This window comes from Lepus europaeus, chromosome 2 (assembly GCF_033115175.1).
Source record: "Lepus europaeus isolate LE1 chromosome 2, mLepTim1.pri, whole genome shotgun sequence".
NCBI classification, from domain to species: Eukaryota; Metazoa; Chordata; class Mammalia; order Lagomorpha; family Leporidae; genus Lepus; species Lepus europaeus.
In genome coordinates this window covers 72,725,518-72,740,432 of record NC_084828.1, presented here as the reverse complement: position 1 = coordinate 72,740,432, position 14,915 = coordinate 72,725,518, and the positions used below count along the sequence as shown (strand labels likewise).

At 40.3% G+C, this 14,915-nt stretch overlaps 1 protein-coding gene across 3 annotated transcripts in view; it reads left to right on the top strand.

The window, feature by feature from the left end:
- LSAMP (limbic system associated membrane protein) overlaps positions 1 to 14,915 on the top strand; it is a 669,653-nt gene that overhangs the window by 51,501 nt on the left and 603,237 nt on the right. The window lies entirely within an intron of this gene.

Here is a 14,915-nt window from a genome sequence, read left to right as displayed (position 1 = left end):
TTTTGAAATGTGTAGAATGTATTAGTCTAGCCTTAATCTTCAGTCTGCAGATTTTCCTGAGTAGTTCAGAAGGAATGAAGCATAGAAAAACTATTTAATGCAGAATTCAGTTCTTTTACTTTAATTTTGCAGCATTTCTTTGCTCTTCCATTTCCTTTCTTCACTTCTTGCCCTCAAGCTCAGGGAACACATACACTCAGCACTCTTAAGTCCAGGATCTCTTGCCATATCTTGTCAATACCTTCTACATAAGTGAGCCCAAGGCAGTTTGGACATGTGTATGCTTCTACATGTGCGATGAGATGTCAGAGTTGGTATTTTATGTAAGCTTGGGGCTGCTGGTCAGTAGCTTTTGTGCAATGGAGTATAAATTTGTAGATCAAAAGGAATTCTTTCTCTCCGTGATTCCACTGAGACTGTGACTTCATCCTGCATAGTCAAAGAGTGGACTTAGGCACAATGTTTCTTACCACCAGCTCTCCTGCCCCTGCCCTAGTCCTCAGCCTGCTGACAAAATCTGCGTGCCCCCAGGAGTCTTGAGGCTTCAGCTGGTATTTTTCAATATTGCCTTCCTTGCCCCTCCCGTTGATCCAGCCACTTTGCAACCTTAGCTTTCTTCTCTTTTTTCAGCGCATTCTATAGTGTGTTCCTGACAATTTCACTTATTCTATATCCTTTATCTGTCACATTTCAAACCTTTCCCTTCTTTTTTCCTCCTATCATGACTACATATACACAGGCCTAAATTATTGTTTCCGTCTGTGAAATAGCCTCCAACTGGCTTCAGTGCTCTGTGTTCCCCTCTAATATTCTATACTTTGTAGGCAGAGCTTTCTAACTGCTGATTTTACTCTAATTATATCATTGAAGCAATTGCTCCTCATTATTCTTGGAATAAAATTAAAATTTGTTTCAAAGGCAAACATGCCCTTTGTAATCTTGTCCCTACTTATCTACTTCCCTCGTCTCATTTTAAATCATTTGTGTCTGTGTGTGTAACTTCTCCTCCCACTCTGCCTTCCTCTTACTTTCCAACCTGTTTGCAGTGCAACCATGTGGAACTTCTTCGGTGCCTTCGCATGTGTGGTTTTTCTTCCAAATTTTCTCTTGCCTGACTTCAACTTTTTCTTTGGCCCCTTTGTCAGTTTTCATCCCCTCTGGAGATCCTTCTTTGACCTAACTGTTTTGGTGGTTACGTGACCTGATATACTGAATACTCTCTGTTGGATTTGTTTTTTTGTTAGGTCTCTTGACTCTCAAGAATTCCAACTCTTTGAGAACGGTGAAATCGTCTTCATCTTTACTATCCAGTGCAGAGGCTGGTACTTGTAGGTTTTTGCATATCAGTTTTCCCTTTATGCTGAGTTAGTATTCAATACTTAACTTCCGCATTAAAGACCTCTTCTGGGTTTGTACCACTTACCAAACATTCTACAGCTTTCTTAAGTGTGCTTTTCTAAGGTTTCTCCAAATTCATTCATTTTGGGGTAATTTTCTCCTGTAGTGTAGGGACTACAAATTCCAAGAAACAACTCTGATTTTTAGAAAAACAACTTTTAAAATTCTCTATCCTTAATGGAGATTTATGGTATCATGGGTTAATATTTTTGAAAGTATCCATTGATTTGTGAGTATTAGAATATATGCCAAGCCACTCACCTGAGGGCTGGAGATTTAGCTGTAAGAGACAACTGGGGAGGACATTGTGGCAGAGTGGGGGAATGCCCCTCATGGGACACTTACATTCCATATTTGGGTGCCTGTTGCGAGATCTATTCAGCTTCTAGTCCAACTTCCTGCTAATGCATCCTGGGAGGCACTGGAGGATGGCTCACATGCTCAGGTCCCTGTCACCCATGTGGGTGACCTGAAGGAGTTATGGGCTTCTGGCATTGGCCTGGACCAGTTGTGACCATTGTGCACATTTGGGAAGTGGATCAGCAGATGGAAATTCTCTCTGTTTCTCTATCTCTGTCTCTCTGCCTTTTAAATAAATAAATATGCAACAATAACAGAAAAAGAGACAATGTTTCTGATCACAGGGCACACCTCAATGAATTTTCCAATTACTCTTTTTCCCGTCCTCATTGAGCATCCACTCACAACACTAATTTATACATTGATTTTTTTTTTGACTGGCAGAGTGGATAGTGAGAGAGAGAGAGACAGAGAGAAAAGTCTTTTTTTTTTTTTGCCGTTGGTTCACCCTCCAATGGCCGCTGCGGCCGGCGCACTGCGCTGATCCGAAGCCAGGAGCCAGGTGCTTCTCCTGGTCTCCCATGTGGGTGAAGGCCCCAGGACTTGGGCCATCCTCCACTGCCTTCCCGGGCCATAGCAGAGAGCTGGCCTGGAAGAGGGGCAACTGGGATAGAATCCGGCGCCCCAACCGGGACTAGAACCCGGTGTGCCAGCACCGCAAGGCGGAGGATTAGCCTGTTGAGCCATGGCGCCAGCTTATACATTGATTTTTTGCAGACTTTTACTCACTGAGCAGTTCTTGAGTAGATTCTATCAACACAACAATATTATACATATATTGAGGATATAATTATGGAGCTCAGGATTTTAATGTAGTATTTATAAAGCCTAGTTTTATCTTTACTCTTAAATGTGTGGTTCATAGGTCTTTATTGTTTTGCCTTCATTTGAGTATAAATGTGGGATGATAGAGATCCTCTTGTTTATCAGTCCTAAATCATAAATCTCCGGCTAAATACAGAGCACCATGTAAAAGAGATAGTGACTTCTGATTAAGAAGTTAATTATTTGCATAGAAGGCAGCATAAGAAAAATTTATAAAACAATATAAAAGCATTTGAGTGGAAGACAGTCATAAAAAGATTGCATGGTTGTGTGCCCAAGGCAAGAACTTCAGGATTTTTCTGGCATTTCATAAATAACCAGTGGCTTAGGTTGCTTGGGAGCCCATCAGTCCCAGTTATGGAAGATACTCAGTCATAGAGATAGAAACAATTCCATGCCACAAGGGCGATGTGCTTTCTCTGAGTGGTGTTTTCCTGAGAATTTTTTTCAAATTGATTTTAATTCATTTTCTACTATATTCACTTTAGTGAGGATATATTGCCTACCTGGCCATTCATTTGCACATTCATGAAAGTATTATTAAATATCCATTTCTTGGTAATATTTTAGTATTGGGCACTACAACAGTGAATAAAACACAAGAATCCCTCTCTTCAAGAAGTTTACATTCTGTTGTATGGACACAGATATAACAGAAATAAGTAAACATTTTAATAAAATTTATTTGAGCGGAAGACAGAAAGAGAGAGAAATGGGAGGGGTGGAGAGAGAGAGAGAGAGAGTAAGCAAGCATATCCATTTACTAGTTTATTCCCCCATTGCCTGTAACAGCCCAGGGTGGGCTGAGGCCGAATGTGGGAGCCAGAAGGGCAATCCAGGTCTCCCATGTGCACGGCAGAAACTCATTTACTTGAATCAAAACCACTGACTCCATGGTCTGCTTTAGCAGGAGGCTAGAGTTGGGAGCTGGTCCTCAGTATCAAACCCAGGTACTCCATCTGGTATGGCATGCAGGGGTCTGACCCAGCATCTTATCCACGAGGCCAGATTTCTGGCCCTAGTATTTTAGATAGTGGTAAGTACTATGGAGAACAAAAATTAAGCAAAAAAGCACATAATTGTCAAAAATGCGGGGAGCTGCACTTTAAATGGGGTAGACAGAGGGAAAAACATTAAGCTTGAAGAAACAGTCATTAAAAAGTCTATGTGGCAGGAGATTTCCTAGAAAACCTAAGAGCCACTCAAAAGGCCAGTGTGACTGGAGAGGAGTAAGTAGCGGAAGAAGAAGGAAATGAGGTCAAGAGATAGTGAAATGTTGGGTCTATACATCTTTATAACTCACTGTTAAGACAACACCCTGGGAGCGGGCTTTGTGGTATAGTTAAGGCTCTGCCTGCAGCACTTATTTGAGACTCAGCTGCTCTACTTCCAATCCAGCTCCCTGCTGGTGGCCTAGGAAAGTGGTGAAAGATGGCCCAAGTGCTTGTGTCCCGGAAACCATGTGGGAGACCCAGAGGAAGCTCCTGGTTCCTGGCTTCAGATTGGCCCAGCTCCAGCTGTTGCGGCCATTTGCAGAGTGATCCAGCAGATGGAAGACCTCTCCCCCTCTCTCTCTGTAACTCTGTCTCTCAAATTAATAAATAACTCTTTAGAAAAAGATTAACACCCTGTTAATATTTTATACTTACTCTGAAATGGGAACATGGGAAACCACCGGTGGCCTTTGGGAGTAGGAGTGTAATGAGCTGACTTTTGTTTCCAAAAAATTACCTGGCTCCTGTATTGCATATAGATAACAGGGTGCAGGGTGAAAAAAGGAGACCAATAAGGAGAATGTCCTCACAGTGCTATAGTGATGGTGGCTTGGACAAAAGTGATAACCATACAAATGGAAGATAGGATCATAGTTAGAATTTGTTTTGATGATAGAAATGAGGTTATTTCAAGAAGGCTGAGGCACGGAATGTAACAGAAGGATGATGAACCCAGGGTAATTTGGCATAAGCAAGTGAAAGGGTAGAGCTTCCAAAAGTTGAGATAGAGAAAACAGCAGATTTTAAGGGAAAAAGGACTGAGAGTTATGTTTTAGGTATCGGTGGTTTGACTCCCAACGGAAGATGCTGAGTAGACCAATGGATAGCTCAGTTTAGATTCCAAGGGTTATGTCCAGGATTGAAAATGATGGATATAAAGTTAGATCCTACATAGAATAGAAAGAAGCTTTACTATACAAAGGTACTTTAAAAGGCTGATGGACAAATAGGATTAAAAGTTATTTCTTTTGATGCAGAATGCTTTCAAATTCCTGGATAGTTTTTTTTTTTTTTTTTAACAGGCAGAGTGGATAGTGAGAGAGAGAGACAGAGAGAGAGGTCTTCCTTTGCTGTTGGTTCACCCTCCAATGGCCGCCACTGCAGCTGGCGCACCGTGCTGATCCGAAGGCAGGAGCCAGGTGCTTATCCTGGTCTCCCATGGGGTGCAGGGCCCAAGGACCTGGGCCATCCTCCACTGTACTCCTGGGCCACAGCAGAGAGCTGGCCTGGAAGAGGGGCAACTGGGACAGAATCCAGCGCCCCGACCAGAACTAGAACCCGGTGTGCCGGTGCCGCAAGGCAGAGGATTAGCCACGGCACCAGCCCTGGATAGTTTTTTACAATGTGTATTCTTCATAGACTTTTGAAAATTCTTCATATCATCTCTGTTTTCTAGAAATATGTGAGCTAATGACTAGATGTAATAGATAAGTAAAAGGATTAGCGATCAATATAAAGGAGTAGATGTCATTTTTTTTGTATGAACAATCTTTTTTTATTCTGCTTTTTATTTAATCATGACTATTTTGCTACATCCTTATTCTTTTTAGCTTAGCACCTTTTTTTTTAAAAACTTTTATTTAGTAAATATAAATTTCCAAAGTACAATTTATGGATTACAATGGCTTTTTCCCCCCATAACTTCCCTCTCACTTACAACCCTCCCATCTCCTGCTCCCTCTCCCATTCCATTCACATCAAGATTCATTTTCAATTCTCTTTATATACAGAAGATTGATTTAGTATATATTAGGTAAAGATTTCATCAGTTTGCACCCACACAGAAACATAAAGTGTAAAATACTGTTTGAGTACTAGTTATAGCAATAATTCACATTGAACAACACATTAAGGACAGAGATCCTACATGAGGAGTAAGTACACAGTGACTCCTGTTGTTGACTTAACAATTTGACACTCTTGTTTAAGGCATCAGCAATCTCCCCAGGCTCTAGTCATGAGTTGTGAAGGCTATGGAAGCCTTTTGAATTTGCCGACTTTGATCTTATTTAGACAAAGTCATAGTCAAAGTGGAAGTTCTCTCCTCCCTTCAGAGAAAGGTACCTCCTTCTTTGATGGCCTGTTCTTTCTACTGGGATCTCACTCACAGAGATCTTTCATTTTTTTTTTTTCCAGAGTGTCTTGGCTTTCCATGCCTGAAATACGCTCATGGGCTTTTCAGCCAGATCCGAATGCCTTAAGGGCTGATTCTGAGGCCAGAGTGCTGTTTAGGACATCTGCCATTCTATGAGTCTGCTGTGTATCCCACTTCCCATGTTGAATCGTTCTCTCCCTTTTTTATTCTGTCAGTTAGTATTAGGAGACACTAGTCTTGTTTATGTGATCCCTTTGACTCAAAGTGAAATGGACACTGTGAGAAACAGTGACTTGTTCAGCCCTTGTCCTGACTGTTGATGTACAATTTAATACTTTATCCCTTTTAGTATTTTTCTTTGCTCTACTTAATACTATTGGTTGAACTCTGTAATTAACAAACAGTTATTCTTAGGTGATTAAATTTAACTGAAAAGTGATCCCTGTTCAATATAAGAGTGGTAATAAGAGAGGGAGGAGATGTACAATTTGGGACATGCTCAATCGGACTTTGCCCAAATGGTGGAGTTAGAAATGTACCAGGGGATTCCAATACAATCCCATCAAGGTTGCATGTGCCAATGCCATCTCACTAGTCCAAGTGATCAATTTCAGTTCACAATTGATCATACTGATAGATGTCATATTTTTACAAGTATTTTTGTTCCAAAATGAATGGTGAAGAGAAGAGGTGCCATAGCACATCTGAGAAGGGAGATATGCGTTCAGGTAGAGTCCAGAGAGAAGACAGGCCTTTACACAGATGTTGGATTTCTGTAATTACAAAGGAGAGAGAATTTCCAAACCCAGTGGTATGGATTAAGAACACCACAAAACTCTGGAAACATAAGTGGGACCTTTCTACTGTCTAAAAATATAGTTATTTAATATGGGTGTTATGTAATTAAGACACTTGTGATGCCTGAGTCCCATATCAGAATGCCTGAATTCAAGCCCTAGCTCTACTCCTTATTCCAGTGTCGGGCTTATGTGTTGGGTTCTTCTCACCAACATGAACTCTGAGTTCCTGGGTCCTTCCTGCAGCCTGTCCTAGTCCCACCTGTTCCGTGCATTTGGAGAATGAACCAGCAGATGAGAGATCTCTGTCTGGCTATATCTCCCTATCTCCCCTCCAAATATACTAATAAACGTTTAAGAATAATCAAAACAGATGTATGGAACTCTTAGATTATAAGAGTTAGAATTGCATAAGAAGTGGTCAGGTAATAGGTGTCACTAGAGATTTTTGAGTTAGTGAATAACACATTGAAGGCATTGTTTCCAACAAATGGATGTAGTAGCTATATTGAATATACTCAGTTTTGTCATTCTACTTCTGTACTTCCTTCAATATACTGTCCTTTGGAGCCCTGAAGTCTAATTACTATTAAGAAAAATATCTAATTCCATAGATTTTTAAATCATTTCACATTTTTAAAAACATAAGTACTGTGAGTTTGTGTAAATACTACTGATATACTTAATGTGTTCTTGAGTTCATACTTGTTACCCATATGAAGTACAGTCATTTACATGTTGTGCATCTGCATAGTCTGGGCAGAAGCCATCTTATTGCTCTAGGCAGGTTGTCTATTAAGGAAAACAGGCAATTTTCCTCCGGCCAATAAAAGCCATCCTATAGAAAAGAACATAACAATAGGAACCAAAGAGGTTGAAATACTTAAAAAATCAAAACATGTTTCCTTTCCATGAAGTGGCTGTACTTGCCCTGTTTCTAGTCGCACCTTAGTTTTCCATGCGGACTGTATAATCTGAGTCTTTTTCTGGAGATAATACAGGGTGCAAGCCTCTTCAAAGAAGGGATTTGTGCTTGCTGGCAGCTCCCAGAGCTCTGTTCTGTCTAGTAGTTAAGATCTCCAGAGTGGCTTATGGGCTTTGTGTAATTTCTATCTGCACCCAGACAGCCGGACTTCATTTCGTTTTATTTGCATTTAATAATAAGCCATCTTCCCTTAGCTGTTAAATTGTGAATTATCAAACACTATCAAATCCTCCCTTCCCATATTCTGGCTACACTTACTTTGAAACAGACCTATTGGTAGTATGTTGGTTGCAGGGAAGAACTGGGCTATGTGCCATGTATTGCAGAGTGGGAACTACTCTGATATATTTCTTTTGGGGGCTACAAATGCCATTTTTGATCTAATGTGAACACTGGCAGAGTGAGCTTTGTGGTAGATTCATCTTTAATTATTAAAGCAGGAGTGATCATTCATGCTTCTTTGAAGTTCTTATTTTATTTTCAGGAAAGGAAATGGATGTACAAGTCACTACTGTGAAGCGAGGTAGGCAGTGAGGGTAAAAAGACAAAAAGAACAGAAAGGCCGAGGGAGGGAGAAATACAGAGGAATAGCTATATTACAAAGACAAAAGGAACTGTAGAGATGAGAACAAAAGACAGAGGTGGCCTGCCTGGTAGGAAGCTGGTGCACAGATCTCAATAATATTTGGAAATAAGTGAGTTTGAGATCTCCTTACTGAGTCATTGCCATTCAATTTGTGCCTGTATTTTGGCAGCCTCTGGCTTTATAAAAGCAAATGATCAAGGAAAGTATAAGGAATGAGAGGGAAAGATTTCGCATAATAAACTTGTTGAATGATTGGGTCCTTTTGCAATGGATTTTGAAAGAAAACACACATATTGCAATAAATCAGGGAAGCTTTTAATGGGTTGAGGAGTGGGGGGAGGGAGAAAGAGTCACTCTGATATTAGACTATAAGGTCATGATATCAGATATCAAAGATTTCAATATGTGACTTTTCTTCAGTTCAAAAGTGCCCAGTTCTGGTAATTAGAAAGCGGACATAATGAGGGGGCTGGTCTGAGTCATGCTCTAGTGCATCAAAATTATGAGAAGCTGGCATCTGTCACATGGAAGCACTTGTGTGTGCTCTGGGGTGGGGCAAGGAGTCATTTTTCATGGGAGAATTTTGCTAAAATTTCACTGTCTTAAGGTGTACTGACAAAATTATTCATGGATGTATATGCTAAGAGGAGACAGACCATTAGGGCAGATTTTAGGAGCATTAATGGCCAATCTAAATATTATTGTCAATGTTAGTAGAATCATAGGTAGATTCTAGGCACATATCAAAACTTAATCATTTAGTTGCCTACTGTCTTTGAGAAATTTGAGACTTTTCTGGTTTATAGTGAAATATCCATAAGATAAGAGTTTGGGTTGGGACTAGGGAGATGCTGCTGATGTTTACAGAATCTAGATGTTGTCCAATATAATAAGATTCCTCATTAATTTGTTGTCCTCTAACTTGAAATATGCAGGGTTAAAATAAATGTTCTCCAGTAAAGAGAAGAATATGGAAAGGAAACAAAAGCTTTTGCATAACAGATATCTTAGATACATGGATGGAGTCCTAAGCACTGGAGATAGAAGACCGGATTCAATAGGCTCCCAGCCATACCATAATCAGTTCTAACCCAGGACATGTCCAAGAAGCAGTGCTCCAATGCAAATGATATTCCTTGCTGTTCCACATAAATGTATAAACATACAATCTCATCTATTTTTAATGCCACCCACCTTGCAATCTACCAAAAGCTAATTAGAAACAAATTTCCTATTCCATCACAGCTTTATATTTAGTTTATCAATAAAACATTATCTCTGCAGACTCACTGTAATAGCATACAGCTATAAGTTTCAAGGATATCTTAAACTGGACTCTCAAAAAGTAGATCCTGAAGGAATTGTGTCAAATGGATTTATCAGGAATTATTCTTCAGAAAATAAGTAGAGGAGGAGGAAAATGGATATGAGAGAAGAATCCCAATGGAGGATACAGTATCATCTAACTGTGGCTGCCTCCCTAGGAGGAATTCTGAGGGCAATGCAAAATCCTAGGTACTTCATCAGCTCTGCATCCTAGGTAAACAAATAAGCAGCTTTGGGACAGCCCACTAACAGTGAGCTTCAGTGCTCCTGTTCTGAGTGAACCTCACTGGCAGACAGGGTGCACGTTAACGGTAGGTGATTAGAGGGAATTTTAGTAGATCATGGGCAATATCTGCTACAGAACGTATGACATTGTAGGCTTCCTATTGCCTGCAAGTAACGGACATGATTAATTCTTTTTTTAAAGATTTATTTCTTATTTATTTATTTAAAAGTTACATAGGGAGAAGGAGAGGCAGAGAGAGAGAGAGAGAGAGAGAGAGAGGTCTGGTTCACACCCCAATTGGCTGCAATGGCTGGAGCTACACTGATCTGAAGCCAGGAGCCAGGAGCTTCTTCTGGGTCTCCCACTCAGGTGCAGGGACCCAAGGACTTGGGCCATCTTCTGCTGTGTTCCCAGGCCATAGCAAAGAGCTGGATGAGAAGTGGAGCAACTAGGACTCGAACTGGTGCCCAATAGGATGCCTGCACTTCAGGCAGCGGCTTTACCCCTTAAGCCACAGCACTGCCCCACCATGGTTAATTCTTAGAATTCCTATCCTTTTCCTTCCATTGCTGTTCCCATTCCCTTCCAGCTTTACAAAACAAATGCACCCAGTTGTTTTATGTGTTCTTGCCTTTAGTATGGCTTTCCTCTCTGTAAAGCCCTTTCCTTTGATTGCCTGATAAACTCTTCGCCCATTTTTGAAAACCATACACAAGACTTACTTTTCTAACTAAACCAGAAAGAATTTGCACTCATTTCATTATAGAATTATAACATCTTTAGCCTCCAACATAAAGCACATCCTGCTGGAATACACTTTTTTAGTTTGTGTGACTGCTTACTTTGATTATTGTGTTTTTGCTTGTCTTTATGTTTGAAAACATAAAATGCTCAAACCATATTTGGCACATGGTTGATATAGGTGAATATTGCTGAAAGTAGCTAATGTATATTAAAAGAATTAATGTGGGAAACATTTTTTTTTTTTTTTTTTACTGTAAGGGTTTTTTTGAGATAGTTGTATTCATGCTCCAACCTAGTGTAGAAATTTCCATTTTTAGGCATCAGCATTTTAGCAAACAAGTTGAACTTCTGTTTGTACTGCCTGCATCCAGTACTGGAGTATGTTTGAGCCCCAGCTGCTCTGCTTCGCTTGAAGCTTCCTGCTAACCTGCCTGAGAAAGCAATGGAAAATCACTAAGTGCCTGGGTCCCTATCAGAGTTTACAGCTTCTGGCCGGCGCTGTGGCTTAACAGGCTAATCCTCCGCCTTGCGGCACCGGCACACTGGGTTCTAGTCCCGGTTGGGGCACCGGATTCTATCCCGGTTGCCCTTCTTCCAGGCCAGCTCTCTGCTATGGCCCGGGAAGGCAGTGGAGGATGGCCCAAGTCCTTGGGCCCTGCACCCACATGGGAGACCAGGAGAAGCACCTGGCTCCTGGCTTCGGATCAGTGAGATGCGCCGGCCGCAGTGGCCATTGGAGGGTGAACCAACAGCAAAAAGGAAGACCTTTCTCTCTGTCTCTCTCATTATCCACTCTGCCTGTCAAAAAAAAAAAAAAAAAAAAAAAAAGAGTTTACAGCTTCGGACTCTGGCCTGGCCCAGGCCTGGCTGTTGTGGCCATTTTTGGGAGCAAACCAACATATATGTTTCTCCCTTTGCATTTCAAATAAATACATGTTTTAAAAATGAAATTGCTATTTGTCGCTTCTACAACCACTGGATATTTGGTGTTTTGTAAATAGTATCCAGCTAAATCTGTCATCTTTTGTTTAACAAGACAGGATACATATAGCGGTGATAATCACCTGGGAGAGTGCTTGTTTTCTGAGCCAAACCTCCATGCACTTCTCTCAGTAATTCATTTGTATTGTGCTTAAAGTTCCTTTTTGCGTATTTTGATCAAAATTTTCTCAGAATCAGTAACAGTTGTATTGACAGTCAACACTTTCTGGGTTGGGAAGTCAGTAGAGAATACCAACACAGAGGCTCTCGATCATCAGTTCAAAGCTGACGCTATCCACTGCTCGTCATTTCATGGGCATTGACTCTTGCACGTGTGTTTTACCCTTAATTTATGTCGAAGGACAGGTGTCCTCTTGCGAAGTCTTTTCCTGTGTCACTGTTATGCTTTAGTAAATCATTTAACCAAATTTAGTAATGCAGTTTCTGGCTTTCAAATAGTCTAATTTAAGGAAGAAATGAAAAATGAATAATAACCAAAGTGTTATCAGAGGAACAAAGAATTCTGAGTTTGTAGGATTCCAAGCCTATCTGAAGGGAAAAATCATGGGTGGTCCAGGAGTTAAAGAGGTGTACACTAGATGTAAAAGTGATCACAATGCAAATTTACCTAGCATCATTGTAGTCAAACCAGACTCTCTCTCTGCCTGTCAGCCTGTTGGAAAGCATTCTTTTTGCTCTTAACACAGTTCTTCCACAACAACTGGCACATGTACCCTCCCTTGCCTATCCTTCCACAGCTGGAAGTTGGCTAGCTTTTGGAAGAGGCAAGAGAGAGCCTGTGTTTGCATTTTTCCTCTATGCCATCTGTTCACAGAATGCATTACAGTTGCCTCCAGTTAAAAAGCAGATTGTCTTGGCCCAAGGTCAGGAGGGAAGTCTCAGCCTCCTTTCTGACTGCAAAACCTTCTTTCCCAACCCTCCAAGATACAAATGTAACATCTGCAATTAGAACTTGGGTTCCTGAAATTGTTCCTTTTGCTTTAGCTTAGCAGTTCTCTACAAGAAATTTGCAAATGTGCTATATCTTTCTGTAACTTGGCCTCTGATCTCATCGCCTCAATGTATTTTTCTGTCAGGTTTACCTTTTCTCTAGCAAAAAAGAAAAGATGCCGGTTGTCAACCTTGGTTTTCCTTCAAATGTGCTTATGCTCAGAAGTTTCGGAAACGTCATCTCAATGTACATTAGGGTTAGTGCAGTTGTCTTTTGCCAGACTTCTTTGGCATCATCGTCAAAGAAAACTTTTGGTTGTTTTGGTGTCTTTACTTTGTTTATTGGGGATCAAAACCAGAGAAAGAGAGAAGACAGTGAATCAGAAATTAAAATCCTTCAAAAGATGCTGGGTGATCATTTTGGAAAAGAAGCAGAAAGATGTTTTGTATACTCTATTTGCCTCCTCCTCTCCAGAGCTTTTTGTTGACATCTAGTAAAAGAATTTTTCATGCATCAGAGCACTTATTTTCATTTTAAAAATATTTATGAGGGGCTGGCACTGTGGTGTAGCAGGTAAAATCACCACCTGCAGTACCTATATCCTATATGGGTGCTGGTTCAAATCCGGCTGCTCCACTTCTGAACCAGCTCTCTGCTATAGCCTGGGAAAGCAGTAGAAGGTAGTCCAAGTCCTTGAGCCTCTGCACCTACATGGGAGACCAGAAGAATCTTCTGGCTCCTGGCTTCAGATCAGCACAGCTCTGGCCATTACAGCCTTCTGGGAAGTGAACCAGCGAATCGAAGACCTCTCTCTCTCTCTCTCTCTCTCTCTCTGCTTCTGCCTCTCTATAACTTTGCCTTTTAAATAAATAAATAAATCTTTAAATATTTAAAAAAAATATGAAAATAAAAAGTCCTTTAGTTAATTCCAGCCAGTTGCAGAGTAGTGTGCCTTTGAGTGGTGAAGGCAACTGTTGTTATAAGTTGTCCAGAGCTGTAAAATGCTAACAGTAACTCAAAACTAAGTAGGGAAAAAAATCCACAAAACATATGCTTCTTTATATTAACCTTCAGGCAAATTGACCAAAAGGTTTCTTGAAATATTGAAAAATAAGGTCAAAGCTTGCATCATCCTGATGACTTCCAAATTTCCTAGTCAAGAGGCCTCAGTTATTTTTCTTGCTATTGCAATATTTGTATCAGTACCACACCCTCTTCATCATATCCATTCCTTTTCTGGCCACAGTGCCCCACTACCCCTACCTCTGCCACATCACCAATCCAGATGTGGGTATCTCCCTATAGTCTTCCATGAGTGCTCTCTTTTGCTTCCTATTATGAAAGTAGATACTATTTCCAATTATACCAAATCTGTGTCCAATTCAATTTCTACATCTGTATCTGTATTTGATATTTCTGTTATTTCATGTCGGGAGGTATTTTTACATTTCCATTAGATTGTAATGCTGTTTGCTTTTTCATTTATGTGCTGACATGTTATATACAGCTTACCATCTATTCTGTGGGAAAAGTAAGATAAAATAAAAGAAAATGCTTTTCTTTTCTAATTTCCATGTTTTCTGCATGGAGCCATGGAATGTTAGTGCTTGAATGCAGAGACTTATTTAACCAGTCAGCTGACCTTTACTCCACATCTCCACATATTAAGCATATTATAGCTTTCTCTACCTGATCTTAAATATAAATTGATATTAATATGACAATTGCTTATTATATCACCACCTGCTTCGGTCATTGCCTATCCCTATATCTTTTTTCCTAAAGCTTTTTCTGAGAGATTTTCCCTTAAATAATGGCTCTGTTTCTACTTCTGTAATTCTCCATTCATCCTGTATGCCATTCTTTGTTTAGTTTTTTCTGCCCAAATGCTACTCATGGCAGGGCTACATTATTAGAAACCTTCATCAATTACATATGCTTTCAGCAAAAGTCAATATTCCTCCATAATGTGATTCCAAATTTCCTTTCTAGACACGTTTATCATTGTTTTCCTTCTCTACTGCATATTTCAGGTATATATTCAGTTCTAAATGTACTCTGGTTCTTCTGTATATCAGTCCACAGCTTCACATAAGCGGACAAACCTCTCCTCCAAAGTTTTAACCCCCACCTGTCAAAATTCTAGCTATCCTTCAAAATCCAGTTTAAGTGTCACATCTTCCATCAAGATTTCCCTGATCACATTAGCTGGAGTCTCCAGGATGGAAAATGACATTAAATGAAAATGAATGTGCACTATATGACTGGGCTGGGAATACTGTAGAGGATTAGTGAGCAATAAGACTGGAAATGTAGATTATGACCAGATGGTGGTGTACCTTGAATGTCTGCCTGAGAGAGGTGAA